The sequence below is a fragment of the Urocitellus parryii genome, chromosome 12 (assembly GCF_045843805.1).
Source record: "Urocitellus parryii isolate mUroPar1 chromosome 12, mUroPar1.hap1, whole genome shotgun sequence".
Lineage (NCBI taxonomy): Eukaryota > Metazoa > Chordata > Mammalia > Rodentia > Sciuridae > Urocitellus > Urocitellus parryii.
Genome location: NC_135542.1, coordinates 2,902,255 through 2,918,955, shown reverse-complemented (window position 1 = coordinate 2,918,955; position 16,701 = coordinate 2,902,255).

The window sequence follows — 16,701 nt, the reverse complement described above, 5'->3', positions numbered from 1 at the left end:
GAAAGTTGATCCCATTGAAAGAGTCTTTCATATGTTGGTTGTTTCCTATTAGATCATCCACAAGAATGGACTCAGCCTCCCTTTTCCTTCAATGCCATTTCCTAAGAAAGGGGCCACCATGAGCCAGAGTCAGCTAGCTTTGAAGCAATTTAGTTGATACTTTTATAGTTCCTGGCCTTTAAAAGAGGCCGAAAAAATTGGAGATTTCCCTGAAGTTCATAATTAGCAGGTATTTCCAAAGTTTGTATCCTCGTTTCAGCCTCATCCTTAAGGTATCGAGCCAGTCCAGCCAAGTAACTTCTTATGTTGTATTTCACCATTTCTAAGACACTTTAGTGTCTCTGACCGTGGAATGTGTCTTACAGTCAGCGTTAAACTATTTCAAAGTTCAACCCACACTGTTTTCTTTCCTGTGGTACATTGATTACGATGGGGTATATTGAGGTATATAGTTGCAAATTCTTTTCAAGGTGATCTCAGTTAACTCTCCTAATAACCCTGTGAAGTAGGAGGAGAAAGTCTGATTTCCATGCTGTTCTTGAGGAAATGCTCCGGAGGGAGGTTTCATTTGGGGAGTTTGCTTCTGTGCCTACAGACTGGAGGTGTGGGCTCCTCACCAAGCCTGTGTGGCTGAGCCAGCAGGTCCTCGTCCTCTACCTCAGAGTTTTCTTCAGCTGTCTTATTGGTGAGCCATTTTGTCTTTTAGGTAAGAAATGTATTTAATATGACAGCCAAAGAGGGAAGGAAGAGATGGGTCCGTGTCCTGGTGGCTGTGGGGGATGGGCAGGGAGCTGCAGGTGAGTGGGGTGACTCTGGACATGGAGGTGGTGGTGTGCAGAGGCCTGGCTGCCCCGCTGGGAGCCCGGGGCCCTGCTGCTGGCCTCACTTTCCCCCTCACTGAGCGTCTAGAGGTCTGGGCTCACAAACCTTGTGGTAAACCACAAAGCTTCTCAGGGTAAAGAAAGAAGAGCTCCCAGGCCTACATCTGAGGACAGTGGGTATTTGAAAGGGTTAAGTCACCATTGTATTGTGTATAATAGTGAAAAATTAGAAGAGCAAGTCCAATCTGGCCCAGTTACAAAAACAGGATAGCTGTCCAATGTAATATTCTGTAGCTTTTGAAAAATCACCTACATAATTACTGTGTCAGTAATTAATGTGTCAGAAATGTTGATTTTTTAAAAGTCATTTGTATGTTAAGAAAAATCTAGAAGACTATACACTGTTAAGTGTTTATGTGGGTTAGTAGGTTTGCCAGTCATTTAAATTTTCTTCTTTAGACTTTTCTTTAAAGTTTCCCTAGTGAGCATCTAGTTTGTGATATATATTCAAATAGAACAGAAAAACCATCAGTTGCTTCATACTGACACTTTCAAAGCAAAAGTAATACACATGATAGTGCGTTGGTGTAAGAAATCATGATTAGCAGTTACTATTGTCTCTTTCCAAAAATATCTTTTCAGTAATTTTGTGTCCAGTTATCACCCTTAACCTTGTAAAAAGCTTCACCAAGACATCATGTTACAGCCGTGAGTTTGCACCTTGCCCTTCTTGCTTGGTTTTGCCCTCAGTGATCCTAGGTTAGCATAGCAGATTCCCCTCTGTTCCGGTACTGGTTGCCTAGTGTCCCCGCGTATGCACAGACCTGATTTTTGTTACCTGCTCCCTATTGCTGAATATTTTTGTTTGCAAATTTGTGTCATTTACTTAAAAAAACTGAACTTTTTGTACATAGATTGTTGAACTTTTGCAAGTATAGCAATAGGGGAAATGTCTTGAAATTGCTTGAAATATTTTGAAATTGCTGCTGCACTAGGTGTAAATGTCAAACATTGCCAGATCACCTCCTCAAAGGTTGCAGCAGTTTTATGTCCCTCTGTGCCATCCCATCCTTGCCCTGAGTATTATCAGACTTTACTGATTGTCATCTGGTCCCTGAGACATCTCTCCTAGTTTCACCTGCACTTTCTAAGTTAGGAGAGTGCGGACTCCATTTTCATGTTCATTGGCCGTTGCGCTTTCACTTTGGACATCTGTCAGTTCAGGTGCTTTGCCCATTTTTTAATTGGGTGGTTTATTTTCTTTTTTGATTGGGATAAGCTTCTTGTAAGTTAAGGACATGAGCCTTCTGTCTATCAGATATTTTGACTTTGTTCTTAATTTTTTTTTCACACTAAAGTTTTAAAATCCACAGAAGTTTTAAACCTTAATATAGCAAATTTATCAGTCCTAGATCACTTCTGGCTTGTGTTTTGCTTAGAAAGCCTCCTTTTGAAGGTTATATATTTCCCTCTAGGACTTCCATGGTTTACTTTGTTCTGTTTAAATTAGGAACTGGAATTCAAGCCCCTTTCATCCCAGGCCTCAGATGTCTTGCGTATTTTATTTTCCTGTGTATAACTTAAAAACACAGTACTTTTCCCCAATTAAATAATAACTGATGGCAGCAAATAATGGAAGCATTTCTGCAACTTGTGATGAACCTCATTTCTTGGGATTCAGCATTTACAAATTGCAAAACTGTTGGTTTTATTTTCCTGGTTAATTAAAATCTAAATTCCACTCAGAAGTTCCATTGATATCATAGTTTTACTCTATAGCAATGTATTTTTTCCCCATCCCTCTGGACATTTGAATCTTTCCACAAGTGTCCAAAACCATTTGCCTCTTGTAAATATAGAGCATACTTAATTTTAAAAATTGAGTATATATATCATTATATTAGAGATTTATATAGATAATGTTATGCGTCTAAACTTGGGTTTCATAAATACATCCAAATGTAATGTCTCCAGATTGCCTCAGAACAGGTGAGCAGGTCTCTGGCTTTCTTCATGGCTGGTTGTGCATGCAGGTGTTCTGTGGGCAGTTGGAGGGAGAAGTGCATGAAATGTTGTAGGAGCCCAAACTGGGAGCTGGGGAGAGGCACAGGCTGGGCCAGTTTTTTTGCTTTTCACAGTTTGGATTTTTCTTTGATGCTTTTGCTGTTGGGAAGGCCATCATGTGGGTGAATTTTTTTTCCTTGTTGTCACTCAGTAGATGATGATGAGCTCTGTGTTAGTCACTGGGGCACCACAGGCAGACAGTCACATGTCCCAGAACCCTCTCCTGGTCCTTGTGCTCAGAGCCTGTGTATCTCGTGAGACTCCGTTCAGACCCCCACTGTTGGTCAGACCCATGGCCACTCACCAGAATCATGAGATGGCTGTGAGCAACACTAAGGAACAGTCAGTGTGCATGTGATGATGGTACTGTGGCTACCTATTGTAAGTCTTTATCTTTTAGAAGTATATAGAAAAAATTTGCACAATAAAATTTCTTTTCTTATTTCTTTTATTATTATTATTTTTATTTGTTCTACTTAGTTGTACATGATAGCAGAATGCATTTCAATTCACTGTACCAAAAACGGAGTGCAGCATTTCAATTTTCTGGTTGTACACGTTGTAGAGAGGCACCATTTGTGCAGTCATATATGTACCTAGGGTAATGATGTCCATCTGATTTCACCATCTTTGCTAGCCCCCATAAGCCTTCCCCACTCTCCCCTTTTGCCCAATCCCATGAACTTCATGTTCAAGTCTAAAGTTGGCTAGGATGACTGGGTGGCATTGCAATCTCCTGAAGGTCCTTCTTGGATGCATACACAAAGAGAGAGCGAGGGATTAAGGGGCAGGAAGGAAACACAACTTTTTCAAACACTGAGATCTGGAGTCCAGCTCCTGCCATGTAATCAGTGAATGAATGGATAATAGTTGTTTTTACAGGACCATGTGACTGGGGCTGCTCGGCTTCCTGTGGGCCCTCAGCATCCCCATCTATAAAGCAAGGGCACAGACCAAGGGTGCTGTCAGCTTTCTGTTGCTGTGACAAAGCATCTGAGAGAATCCCCTTAAAAGGAAACAGGGTTTCTTTTGGCTCATGGCTGTATAGGTCTCAGACCATGGGACCTTAGCCCTGTTGCTTTGGGCCTGTGGCAGCACAGTAGGACATCCTGGCAGCTAGAGCTTGTGATAGAGGAGGCTGCTCACCTCTGGGAAGCGGGGTGGGGGTAGGGGGTAGGGGTAGGACTGGGCTGGGTCCCAATATCCCCTCAAGGGCACACCCCTAATGATCTCATTCCCTCCACTAGGCCCCACCTCCTAAAGGTTCCATTATGTCCCAAGGGCCCCAGGCTGGTGACCAAGCCTTTAGCACATGGGCAATGGGGACATTTGACATCCAAACCACAATACCAAGTGATCATTAGCTGGGGGCTAACCCCTGGTCACCGGGCCAACCCCTCCCCACAGCCCAGGCCTGGGGAGATTGACTGCCATCTGCAGGACACCCACTGCAGGCAGCTGCCTCAGCCAACATGGAAGTCCTTAGCAGAGTCTCTTTTTTTTGGGGTGGGGGAGGTACCGGTGTTTAGTCTCAGTGGTGCTTGACCACTGAGCCACATCCCCAGCCCAATTTTGTATTTTATTTAGAGTCAGGGTCTCGCTGAGTTGCTTAGTGCCTTGCCATTGCTGAAGCTGGTTTTGAAGTTTTGATCCTCCTACCTCAGCCTCCCGAGGTGCAGGGATTACAGGAGTGCACCACTGCGTTGGCCAAGAGGCTCATTTTTGGCAGTGGGGTTTCCTTGGAGAGAAAGCTGACCCTGTCCTGGGGTCATCCCTGATTTGCCCACACAGCAGTGCTTTGTTACTTTTTCTTTTCTCTGGAGGGCAACTCAATTCATACCTAGTAAACATAGCCCCACAGGTTCTCTGATTAAGAATAGTGCAGAGCTGGGGGGCAGTGGTGCATGCCTGTAATCCCAGCAACGCTGGAGGCTGAGGTTGAGGCTGGAGGCTGAGGCTGAGGCTGGAGGATGGCTTGTTTGAAGCCAACCTTAGCAATTTAGTGAGGCTCTGAGCAACTCAGTGAGACTCTGTCTCTAGTGAAGTATTTTAAAAAGGGCTGGGGATGAGGCTCAGTGGAAAAGCACCCCGTGGTTCAACCCCTTGTACCAAAATACCAAGGGGGGGGGGAGAGAGAGAGAGAGAGAGAGAGAGAGAGAGAGAGAGAGAGAAAGAGAAAGAGAAAGAGAAAGAAAGAAATAAGGGAAAACTCAGGCTAAGATCTTAACCCTGCAAACGCAGCTGGTAGAGAAAGGTGCTGACTGTAGGACTATGGGGATTTACCTCACCAAGTCTCAGTTAGCCAATGCTCTCCAAACCTGTCACCCTAAGGGCTGGGTGAGCTCCGCGGTAGAGCACTTGCCTACCATGTGCAAGGCCCTGGGTTCAATGCCCAGTGCGGCAACAAAAAGAATTTCAAAACCCCATGTCATCCTCAGGTCCAGGGAGAGCAGTTAGGGCAGCTGACTGCCCCTGAGACTGGGCCTGGGAGGACTCACTGGGAAGATGACAGGGGGCTCATCAAGGGTCCGGGGAATTGCCACCAGTGCGGCCAAGGTCACTCCTTGATGGCAAACTGAAACCTGTGAGCCATGTTTTCTGTGACTCTCAGGAATCCCTTCCACACCTCTGTCCTTAAAACAGGGAAGAGTAATAATGTCACTCAGTCCCTTTGTACTGCTGGGACCACAGTGGTCTTTAGAGGAGATCTCATGGCTGCCCTGGGTCACCCCTGCTTCACATCCCCTTGGTGACCAGTGGTCTCTTTCCACCTGAATGCTGTCCAGACCCAACTCCTGGGGGGCAAGCCTTCCCCTCCACTCTCCACCAGTGCTCACCAGATGCCCTGGAGCACGGGAGGCTGTGACCCAGGCTTGGGGATTGCTTCCCCCTTAGCCAGAGCCGTCCTGACACCCCCAGGCTGCAGCCCCAGCCTGGAAGTGGCTGCCTGGAACAGAGCAGGAGGTTGCTCCCTGTGGCCCCTCTGGTCCCTCTCTTCCTCCTGTTGAAGAAGCATGTGAGGAATGGCTTGTCCTTAACCCTGTGCAGAAGCTTCCAAAGAAACCGCTTCAAAGCCCTGGAGCAGGGGAGGGGGTTGAAAGATTTGGAGATGGAGCCATCTGAGAAGAAATGGCAGAACTTCAGAGAATGAACAACAGGAGTTCCAAGCCTCTGTCGATGGAGTTTCTAGCAAAACAGGATGTTGGCTTGCAGGAGCCGGAACAAATGGCCCTGGAGTGTGCCTGAGATGCAGTGTCCTTTCTCAGGCCCTGCGTTTACTCAGGACCAAACAGAGTCACCCCCACCCCTCCCGGGAGAATGGGGCAGAGCAGGGGATTCGAGATGGTTCCAGAAAGTGCAGGGCTTTGCCCACACACATCTAATGACCTATGTGTTCCCAAGATGGTGCATGGCCAGGGCTTCCTAGTAGCAATAAAGAGGATACAGGCTCCAGGTGTGGGGGTGCACACCTGTAATCCCAGGGACTTGGGAGGCTGAGGCATGACTATAAGTTTGAGGCCAGTCTCGCAACTTAGTGAGTCCCTAAGCAAACTCGAGGCCCTGTCTCAAAATAAAAAATAAAACATGGGGACTGGGATGTGGCTCAGTAGTAAAGCACCCCTGATTCCATCCCCAGAATGAATGAATGAATGAATAAACAAACAAACAAAAGAACACAGACAGTGAAGCCGTGGGGGTCAAGCCCCAGAAGAGGAAAAAAAGGGATACTGGCACTTGAAAAAAAGGGATACTTGGCTCAGATTGGGTCTCAGGAACCTTCAGCATGGAAGCCATGGGTTCTTAAAGCAGAGAGTCCCCCTTGCCCTGGCTCTGCAGGGAGAGCTGAACATGGCAGTGTGCACAGAGGCAAACACCCCCCACCCCACTAAGGCAGAGCTGGCACTAGAGGACCACATATGTCCATGTCATCCTCAAGACCTTCCATAAACCTTCCATCACCAGCACAACGAGGGTGAGAATGAGTCACTGAGTCCCAATCTGGCTGTCTGCAAGCACCCTCTAAAAGCTTCTTAGAAAAGCAGAGTGCTTGTCCATCTCTGGGCAATAGGATAAAACTCTCTGGGGCTTGTATTATTTTGCCCAGGAAACACACACAAGAAATCTGCATGTTGATCTCACGAATGCATCCAAAAGCCAAACCCCAAACACATTTGGCAATTGAAAGCATGCTGCAGCATTTCTACTTGGAAGCTGCGACAGTTGGACATTGCACCTTTTCTGGAGGAAGCCTCACTCTAATTTCTTTGGTGTGGAAGATAAGTGTCAAGACACCAAGACGTGGAGACCCGTTAAAGGGCTGCTCATCGTTGGCCATCTCTCAGCCAGTATGCGGTTTCTCCCTAGCCAGAATGTCCTGGACTCTAAACAGTGGCTCATTGGTCCCTGAGCAGGCTGCAGAGGGCTTTGGCTGGAATGCACAGCAGTCTCTGAGGGCCTGACAGGTGGGCATGGGGCATTTGGGGGGCTTGGTTCTACCCCTTAAGCAGAACCCACAGGTCTGCCATCGTCTGTCAGGACCTGAAGCTGCATCTTCCCACTAAGCAATAAGCAGGCACAGTCCCCAAGACTGATCAGACGTGGAAATGGTAGCCCCACCCTGAGGTTGCCTTCCAGAGAAGGGACCCTGCCTGGGCCACCAGGTCCTGGATATTCTTTCCATCTTTCTCCTAGAAAAAAAAAAAATCATTGCATGAAGGGGTTCAAGTGACCAGAGGGCTGCCACAACAATGGCCGCACGACTGACTGGACAGAATTATGTTGGAGTCATTAGCTGGAGAATCAGCTTAGAAGAGGAAAACCTTGGAATCTCTCCAGGAGAAGCCTGAAAATCTGATAGAAATCACACACATTTCTGATAAAATCTGTAAACAAGGAGGAGGCAGGTACTTCCTCTGGGTAATAAATGGTGCTTTCCAGAGTACACTTGGGTTGCCTGGAAACCTCAGAACTTTCCTCCCACCCCAGGAGGGAGCGGGACATGTGTGCCTACTCATCTACACCTCTATTCCATTGTGGGGGCTGACCCAACACTGCAGGCCCAGGAGGGACAGGACTTAGCAAAGCCATCTGCACTCCCCGGGATGTGACTGAGTATCTGGCTCATCCCAGAGGATGGTGACTGGCAGATGCAAGCCAGGCTCCGATGACGCATGGAGTACCATCAGGAGGCCAATGGCCAGTTAAAAGTGTATTGTAAAATAGCCTCCAATAAATAAATTTTAAAAATCATTAAAAAAAATAAAGAGGAAAAAAAAAAAAAGAGCTTCTAGTCCTGAAGTGCAAACTATTTCAGGGGCTTCCAGGCTAAGTGACAGAAGCAGGCATGGAAAGAAACCTGCCTGTGAGCTCACTCATGGAGAATATAATACAGTTACACCATGGAAGTAGAAAAAATTATTGTGACTGATATTTTAATAATGATGATTCGTGTGGATGGCCATTCATGCCGGGTGTGATAATTGACTGCTGACATTTTACAAATAATGTTGATCAAACGCTCCCTCTGGGCCATGCTCTGGGCCAGCCACTCTACCTGCCTTGCCTACCTGATCCTCACAGTGTCCCCAAGAAGCCAATACAACAAACCAGAAAGCACAATGTCCCTGCTAGCAAGTGCAGGACCTAAGTCTTGAACCCAGACACAGAGACCAACCAAATCAAAAGAAATATTTACTGGAATACTGGTAGAAATCTAGGAGAAGAGGCTGTGGCCTAGAAATGGGGAGGGTTGGCTTCAATCCTCAAAACCCAAAGCTGTCAAGATGGTTCAATTGACCATCCACATTAGAAACTACTCTCCAACGAAATATGCCCCAAACATTGTCAAAACAGAGGGACCGATTGGGAGGAAATGGCAACCCAGTAGAACAGGAGGCTCGAGGAGAAACACAGATGAGGACTTTGCACGGGCCGAGGTCGCTGGAACACAGCTGGCAAGCAGATGATCACAGGTTCAAATGACGTATTTTATTTTATTTATTTATTTACAAAATCTAAGGATGTTGATAATATGTGCTGGGAAGGGGATAGGAAGATAAGCTTTTTTCATACACTTTGGAGGCACATTTAACATTATCCATGAAAATGCACGAATGCTATGCTGCCTACAACTCAGAAATTTAGGTCTTGGTACGTGCCCTGGGAAGCTCCCAGAAGGAAATTCATTTCAATGTTGTGTTAAATTATAAGACATGTACAATGAAATGGCCATTGGCAGGAAGTCTGTGGCCACAGTGAATAAGGAGGCACATGCTGCCTGCAAGTTCTTAGGACCTGTGGGTGGAAAGAAGACCCTGGACCACGTGTTTCAGCTTGTGGGACACAGACACAGCCCTGAACATAGGCTGGTCCAGCGGCACTGTGCATCTCTCCAGATCCACACAGTGTGGAAACCGCAGCCATCACTTGGCTTTAGGGACAGTAGCTGAGGTGATCCTCTTTTCTGAGAGATAGGGGACCACAGGTGACTCCCTAACAAACAGATGACCAGAGCCACCTCTGGGGAGAGTCTGGGCCAGGGGGTGATGGGAGAAGAGGAATTTGACTTTCGTTCGTGGTGGCTGGATTTCTTTCCAGGAGAAAATCTGGTTTCTGCCATCATGTTTCCCCTTGGAGCTTTGGGCAAGCCCTCTTCCCACCCCTTTCCTCCATCTGCTCTCATGGGCTGAGTCTGTTCTCCCAGATTCACAGGTTGAAGTCCTGAGCCCAGAGCCTCAGAATGGGAGCTATCTGGAGATAAAGCTTCTCCGTCAAAGTGGGGTCACTGGGGAGCCACCCTCGTCCAGGATGCCTAGAGTCTTTATAAGGAGAAGGAATTGGTCACACAAGAGACACCAGGAGTGTGTGAGCACAGCGTATGACCCTGTGAACAGGTGGCAGGTAGGTGGCCATTGATGAGCCAAGGGGAGAGGCCTGGGTGTGAGCCACCCCTGAAGACAGAAAGCTTTTCCTCTGAGATGAGGAGTAGGATGAGGATGGCCACTTGTAATTCCCAGAGCCCTGGGAGTCCTTGATGGAGTCATTTGGCAAGGGGAAAGATCAAAGGCACGGTGCTGGGGCTGGAGCTCAGCAGTAGCGCACTTGCCTGGCATGCGTGAGGCACTGTGTTGGATTCTCAGCACCATATAAAAATAAATAAATACATAAAGGTCTATCAAGAACTAAAAAAAAATGTAAAAAACCAAAAGCACATAAATTGGATAGAACAAATCAAATGGTCTTTAAGATGATAGGATCACACATCATCTAAAACTCTAAAGACTACACACAAACACATGGTTGGTTTTATGAGAACTAATAAAAGAAGTTTCAAAGTGGCAGGATCCCAAGAAAACACACCAAAATTGTTTTAGTTAGCTTTTCCTTACTGTGACCAAAATACCTGACAAGACCGATTTAGAGGAGGAAAAGTTTATTTTGGCTCAGGATTTCAGAGGTTCAGTCCAGGTTGGCCGACTACATAGCTCTGGGTGGGGGGAGGGTGAGGCAGAACATCATGGCAGAAGGGTGTGGCAGAGGAGAGCAGCTCAGGGCATGGCCACCAATAAGCAAAGAGAGCTCCGCTAACCAGGGACAAATCATAAACCTCAAAGTCATGACCCCAGAGTCCTACTTCCTCCAGCCACACCACACCTGCCTTTAGTTACCACCCAGTTAATCCATTTCAGTGTATTAATCCACTGATTAGGTTACAACTATCATAATATAATCACCTTACTCCTACATTATCTCACATGTGAGCTTTTGAGGGATGCCACGTACCCAAACCATAACAAATTCACTGCATTTCTATGTACTACTACTAATTAATCTGAAAAGAAAATTATAAAGATAATACCATTTTCAATAACATCAACAAAAAATACAATAGCACTTTGAAATTAACCAAGGAAGTGGAAGATGATAGTGTAAGGATAATGATAAAGCACTGTTGAAAGAAATTAAAGAACATATAAATTTGTGGAAGCATCCCATTTTCATGAATTGGAAGACTTAATATTATGATGTCAATACCACCCCAAATCTATAACTTGATCCCTAAAAAAATACCAATGACAGTTTAAAAAAAATTTTAGATGTTGATGGAACTTTATTTTATTCATTTATTTATATGTGGTGCTGAACTCAGTGCCTCACACATGCTAGGCAAGTGCTCTACCACTGACCCACAACCCCAGCCCACCAATGACAATTTTAAAAAATATTTTTTAAGTTGTCAATGGACATTTATTTATTTATATGTGATGCCGAGGAAAAAAAAATATAACCCAGTGCCTCTCACATGCTAGGTAATCACTCTACCACTGAGCTACAACCCCAGTACCTAATGACAATTTTTGCAGAAACAGAGAAACCCATCCTAAAATTCTTATGGAATATCAAGGGAATCCAAGTAGCCAATCCTATTATGAAAACAAGAAACAATTAGAAGGACTCAAACTCCCTGATTTCAAAACCTACTACAGAGCTAGAACAATCAAAACAGTGTGGTGTTGACAGGAAGCCAAACAGAGATCAGTGGGACAGAATAGAATGCCCAGAAATAAGCCCTTGTGTATATGGTCAAATGACTCTTGATAAGGGACACAAGACCATTCAATGAGGAAAAGAACAGTCCTGTCAGCAAATCATTTTGGGGAAAACTGGACATACACATGCAAAAGAATGAAGTTGAACTCTTACCTAATACAACACCTACAAAAGAAAACATAGGGCAGTAGATTCAGGACACTGGAGTTAACAATTATTATTATTTTTTTTTGATAAAATGCCAAAAGCACAGGCAACTAGAAAAAAAATAGATATATTGGACTTCATGAAAACTGAAGTTTTGCTCATAAAAAGATAACATCAATACAGTAAAAAGACAGTCCATTGGATGTGAAAAATAATGGCCAACCACATATTTTTTGCACCACCACACCAGGTGTGAAGCGTAATTCTTAGCAGTAGGCTGTGTATAAAACAGGATGCTGACTTTAAAAACCCCAATGTTATATAATGGTCATTAAGTATGCCTGCTGTTTTCTTAAGCAAGGCATTATCTTTTGATGTTTTCCATTATATATTATTTAAAAACCCCTCTATAACAAATACAGACTTCTTTTATGAGGGGTAGAATTAGAGACCCGGGGAAAATTATAACAGTGTATCAGAAGTAACCTATAAAATTACTAAAATTTGAGTATGCACCCTATTTCCCCTCTTTTGCCCTGGGGAAGAGATTTTGTTTCATTTGCCTTTGATGCTCCCAACACTAATTAGTTAAATGTAATCTGTGAATGGTGACAATCTTCACACACACACACATACACACACACACACACACCCCTACTTTCCCCACTCAAAGCTTCCTTAATCTCAGGCTACACATAAACAAGTAGCTAAATGACAGACTCTGGGAGGCCAAGGCCAGGTCTGTGCTGTACCCGGAATGTTGAACAGTACCTGACACCTAGTAGGACCTCAACATCTCTCTGTCCAGTGTATATAGGACCAGAAATACCTGGCTCCCTGTAGAGCAGTGTGTTCAGTTGGATGCACCATTTAAAAGTGAGATTTCCAATCCGTGAAACTACAGAAGGCCTGAGGGCTGATGGCTGGGGAAAATGTCCTATGAGAAAGGGTGAGGATACAGATGTTTGCAGCTCACATATGTGATGGTTTGTTAGTGTCCCTCAAAAGTTCCCGTGTGAGACAGTGCAAGTTAGGAGAGCCTTAACCTAATTAGTGCATTGAACCCCTGGTGGGGACTAACTGGGTGGTAACTGTAGGCAGTAGGGTGTGGCTGGAGGTGGTGGGTCTCTAGGGAAGGCCCCTGAGGTTGCTACTCTGTCCTGGTGAGGGGAGCTCTCTCTCTGCTTCCCAGGTGTGCTCTCCTGAGCTGCTTCCTTACTCCACGCCCTTCTGCAGTGATTTTTTATAATAATAATAATTATTGTTGTTATTTTGGTGTGTGCAGTGATGTTCTCAACTGTGAAAAGGTATTTAAAAATTGACTCAAATACGCCGCCCCCCACAGCAAGGAGAATGGCAGGCGCCTTTTCAGGGGTTAAGTGATTTTCAAAAGGGTGTCCCCGGAGTTTTTCTTGAAAATCCCAATGTTTCCTGATGCATTTTGTTGTGGGAGATATGCTTCCATTCTCCTGTGACCAGGGATTTGTCTTCAGCTTGGCAGTGAATGGGTTGGTCGCCTGTAAGGAATGTGAAGTAGCACGTGTTCTGACTGCTCAATGGACAGTTAGATCAGAACCTAGGACAATTGAGTGTGTAAAAGAGTACGTGTAAGAGGTTACGGTCGCATGTTGCCTAATGCAAGTTATTGAGTTGAAGTTACATTTGTTAATTTTAAAATATGGAAGGAAGTATGGTGTTTGGTCCACTTGAGGATTCACTCAATAGAGTATCAGACTTTGTTTCTTTTTTGTGGCACTGTGGAGATGTGAATGAGAACAAGTTGGTGACATCTTTCATGTGGAAGCATTGTCTGAGGATGCACTCATCAAGTTAGCCAGGAAGCCATTTTGTGAAGCCCCTATTGACTCAAGGCTTTTGATGATGAATTCATGGAGACGGTAATTCTTCATGGACCTTTGCATTTGGTGAGTCACGGAACGTATCTGAGTAGATAATCATTCACCAACATGTCCACAATAATCTCACATATTATGCATAACAGGTCATGGCTGGGTAAATATTACCATTTCCTTTTTTGCATTTAAGAAAACTAATAACGACATTATATTTTCTCCCTTTTTTGCCTTGAAGTATGTCAGTGTCTTGACCAAGCATGATTGTTGGTAGGTAGGTTAGGAAGAACTTGAACTCAGGGATTTTACTGTCATGTGTCAACCTATTGTTTTTCATTGATTTCTATTAATATATCCAGGTTGGCATCTATTTTTTTTTTTGCTTTTGACTTTCGCAGCTGTGGGCATCTTGACAACCATCAACTCCCTGTAAGCACAGACAACTCTATAAGGAACCTGAGGATAAATTTCCCTGTGCATGTCCCCTTGTGAAACTGCTTAAGCACCTCCTGGTTTACACACAGGTGGAATTTCTAGGTCAAAGTGTGCATGTTTACTTCTTTGACTAAGCACTGCCAGGTGGCTCTTCTGCATAGCTCTACCTGTGGCCAGGATTGTATTATCTAGCTTTCTAACTTTTGCATGTTGAGTAGATACATAGTGGGAGCACACTGTTTTTGTTGGTATTTTTCTTGGTATCTATTCTGATGCTTTTCACTGGGGGATTTTTTCCTGTGAAAATGGGCTTCCTCTACTTGACCTTATTTTCTTCTTTTTAAAATTTTTTCAATGTGACTTTTTAATTTTAGTTTTATTAAAGACATTGCCCCTTGCTTGCATAGTCTATATCTAAAGCACTAGTCCTTGCTCCAAGGCCCAGCTTGCTCTCAGCTGCCCCAGGAGGGGAACAGTCTTTGGCTGTAGACAAGAGACACCCCTGCAGGGGGCACAAGTGCTTTGGCCCTCTGGTGTCTTGCCAGCAGTGCTTCCCATGCTCACAGAGGGTTTCAGACACTGAGTCAATGGTCCAGGTGGTCTTTTGTTCAGTCTGATCTCAAATTGAGCTCCTCTGAGAGGTCATATTGAAGTCCTTGTGTGTATCTGACCCATCATTTTAAACAATATTCCAAGTTCACTTTTTGTGTGTACGTGGGTTCTGGGGATTGAACCCAGGGCCTTGAGCCTGTGAGGCAAGTGACCTACCTGAGCTACACCCTCAGAGACCCCTGTAAAAGTATTTCCCCTCTGCCTCGGGGTCTAAGTTGCCAAGGCTGACCTCAAACGTTCCTCTTACCTCAGCCTCCCTGGTGGCTGGCATGACAGGCATGCATCTGGGACTGTCACACTCTAGCCTGTGATGGGAACTCATGTGCATCTGTCCAGGGCTGAGCATGGTTAGGCAGAGCTGTGCTCTGGGCTCCCTGCAGGGCTGTGGAGGCTTCTGCTGCCCAGCAGCCCTGGTGTCATGGCCAGGGCTCCTCCCAGCCGAGGGCAGGCAGCTGCCCATTGCTGTAGGCTGACCTTATTTTCTTCTTATGGCACTCGTCCGTTCTCTGGAGTATGTAGTATGGTTTGTCCATTAGGAGTCTAACAGGTCCTCTAGAACCTTCAAACAATTAGTAAAATTCCTAAACAGTAAGTGAGCATGCGCAGAAATTGGGCTAATATTTTGGGAAGAACAATGTTGGATGATATATTCATGGCTTGAATATATCATCCAACATGAAGTTATATTTTATTACTTACAAAATAATAAAATAATGAAGCAATACCATGGACTGAGCTAAAATAGATCCTTAGGATCTTAGGCATTCTGTAATAAATCTGTGTCACTTGAAGTATAGAGTTGATCGACTCTGAGTAATGAAACAGAAGTAAAGGTATCAAAGCCAATGATCATCTGTTTCCAATTTTCTGTGATTTGGTTCAAGTGGTAAAGTGGTGATATTTATTAATAATGGATCAAATAGGTTCATAATTGTTTTAGAGTACAATAAGATGCCTTAAAACTTTAGGCTATATGGGCATATTTGAGAACGGTTCCAGCCATTCTCTCATCCTTTGGGTCATTCCCCTCCTATGTCCTGTGAGACATTTTCTATGTGAGGCTTTAAGAAGAAGAAGAGAATATTCTGAAAAGAAAACCTTGTGATCTGTGCAGTATGAAGTTGAATGGATTAATTCAGAAATCAGAAATTCTATTGAAAGATATTTATTTGCATGAGCCAAATAAAACCTATTTTTAGGCATCCTGGTGAAGACAAGGTTTTATCTTTATGTCTCATTTTCTATGTTTTGTTGTTGTTGTTGTTGTTGTTGTTAGAATGAAATTCATATGTTGCCAGACCATTCTATCAGATGTGTAACTACATGCCATTTAAATTACCCACTTTTACATGGTAGACAGTTTTTAATGAACACTGCCTGTCTGCACCTTTTTTAAAAACAGAACTGGGATCAGAAGCCCAAATACCAATGGTTAACTGGAACATATTTTTCATTTGGCCTATCTGTCAGTATTCCCTGAGGTCATCTGTGCAATCAGCTTCGTTACTCCTGCTCCCTCACTGGATTTCATAGAAACCATATGCTATGTATGAATCAGGGACACCAATCCCACAACATAGCATTCTTTGAATATCCAAAGTCCCACTTTTCACTTCGCCATGCCTGAGATCAGCAGTAATATTTATCAGCAAATGTGAGATTTTCAAAGATCCAATTCTATGTGCTCCTTTCTCAAAGATCCTTAGGCAGGGATATAGCGTACATAAATATTAAGTAAAGTCCATAGTTTTTAAAATGTCATCCATTGAATAGTTGACACATGTCTGAGATACTTTTTATTTTGGAGGAGGTATTATTTAATAGGGAATTCCAACAGCTATGTAATAGTGAAATGAGAAGTCTTGCATCCATTTTATTTTGTTTCTGATGATTTTTATGAGTAAGGATAAGATACTTCCTTGTTCTGATGCAGATGTTGCCCACTTCTGTGAATGGATGCGGGGTGTCACCTACTACTTGCATATCTGCATGTTGGGCTTGACACTGCTATCGTACTTGGTAGTTGGCAAAAAGTCAATACTGAAGTTAAGCTCTTGTGTTCTAGCAGCAGAGCTGAAGATCCTTGATGTGCCACCTTCTGCAATCCATGCTGCTCTCTTCATGTTCCTTATTGACTTCCTGGTGATGAGCATCATGGTCTCCTGGTCTTGAGAATGGCAGGGCATTGCTCTGTGAATGTGGAAGATGGGCATGTGGAA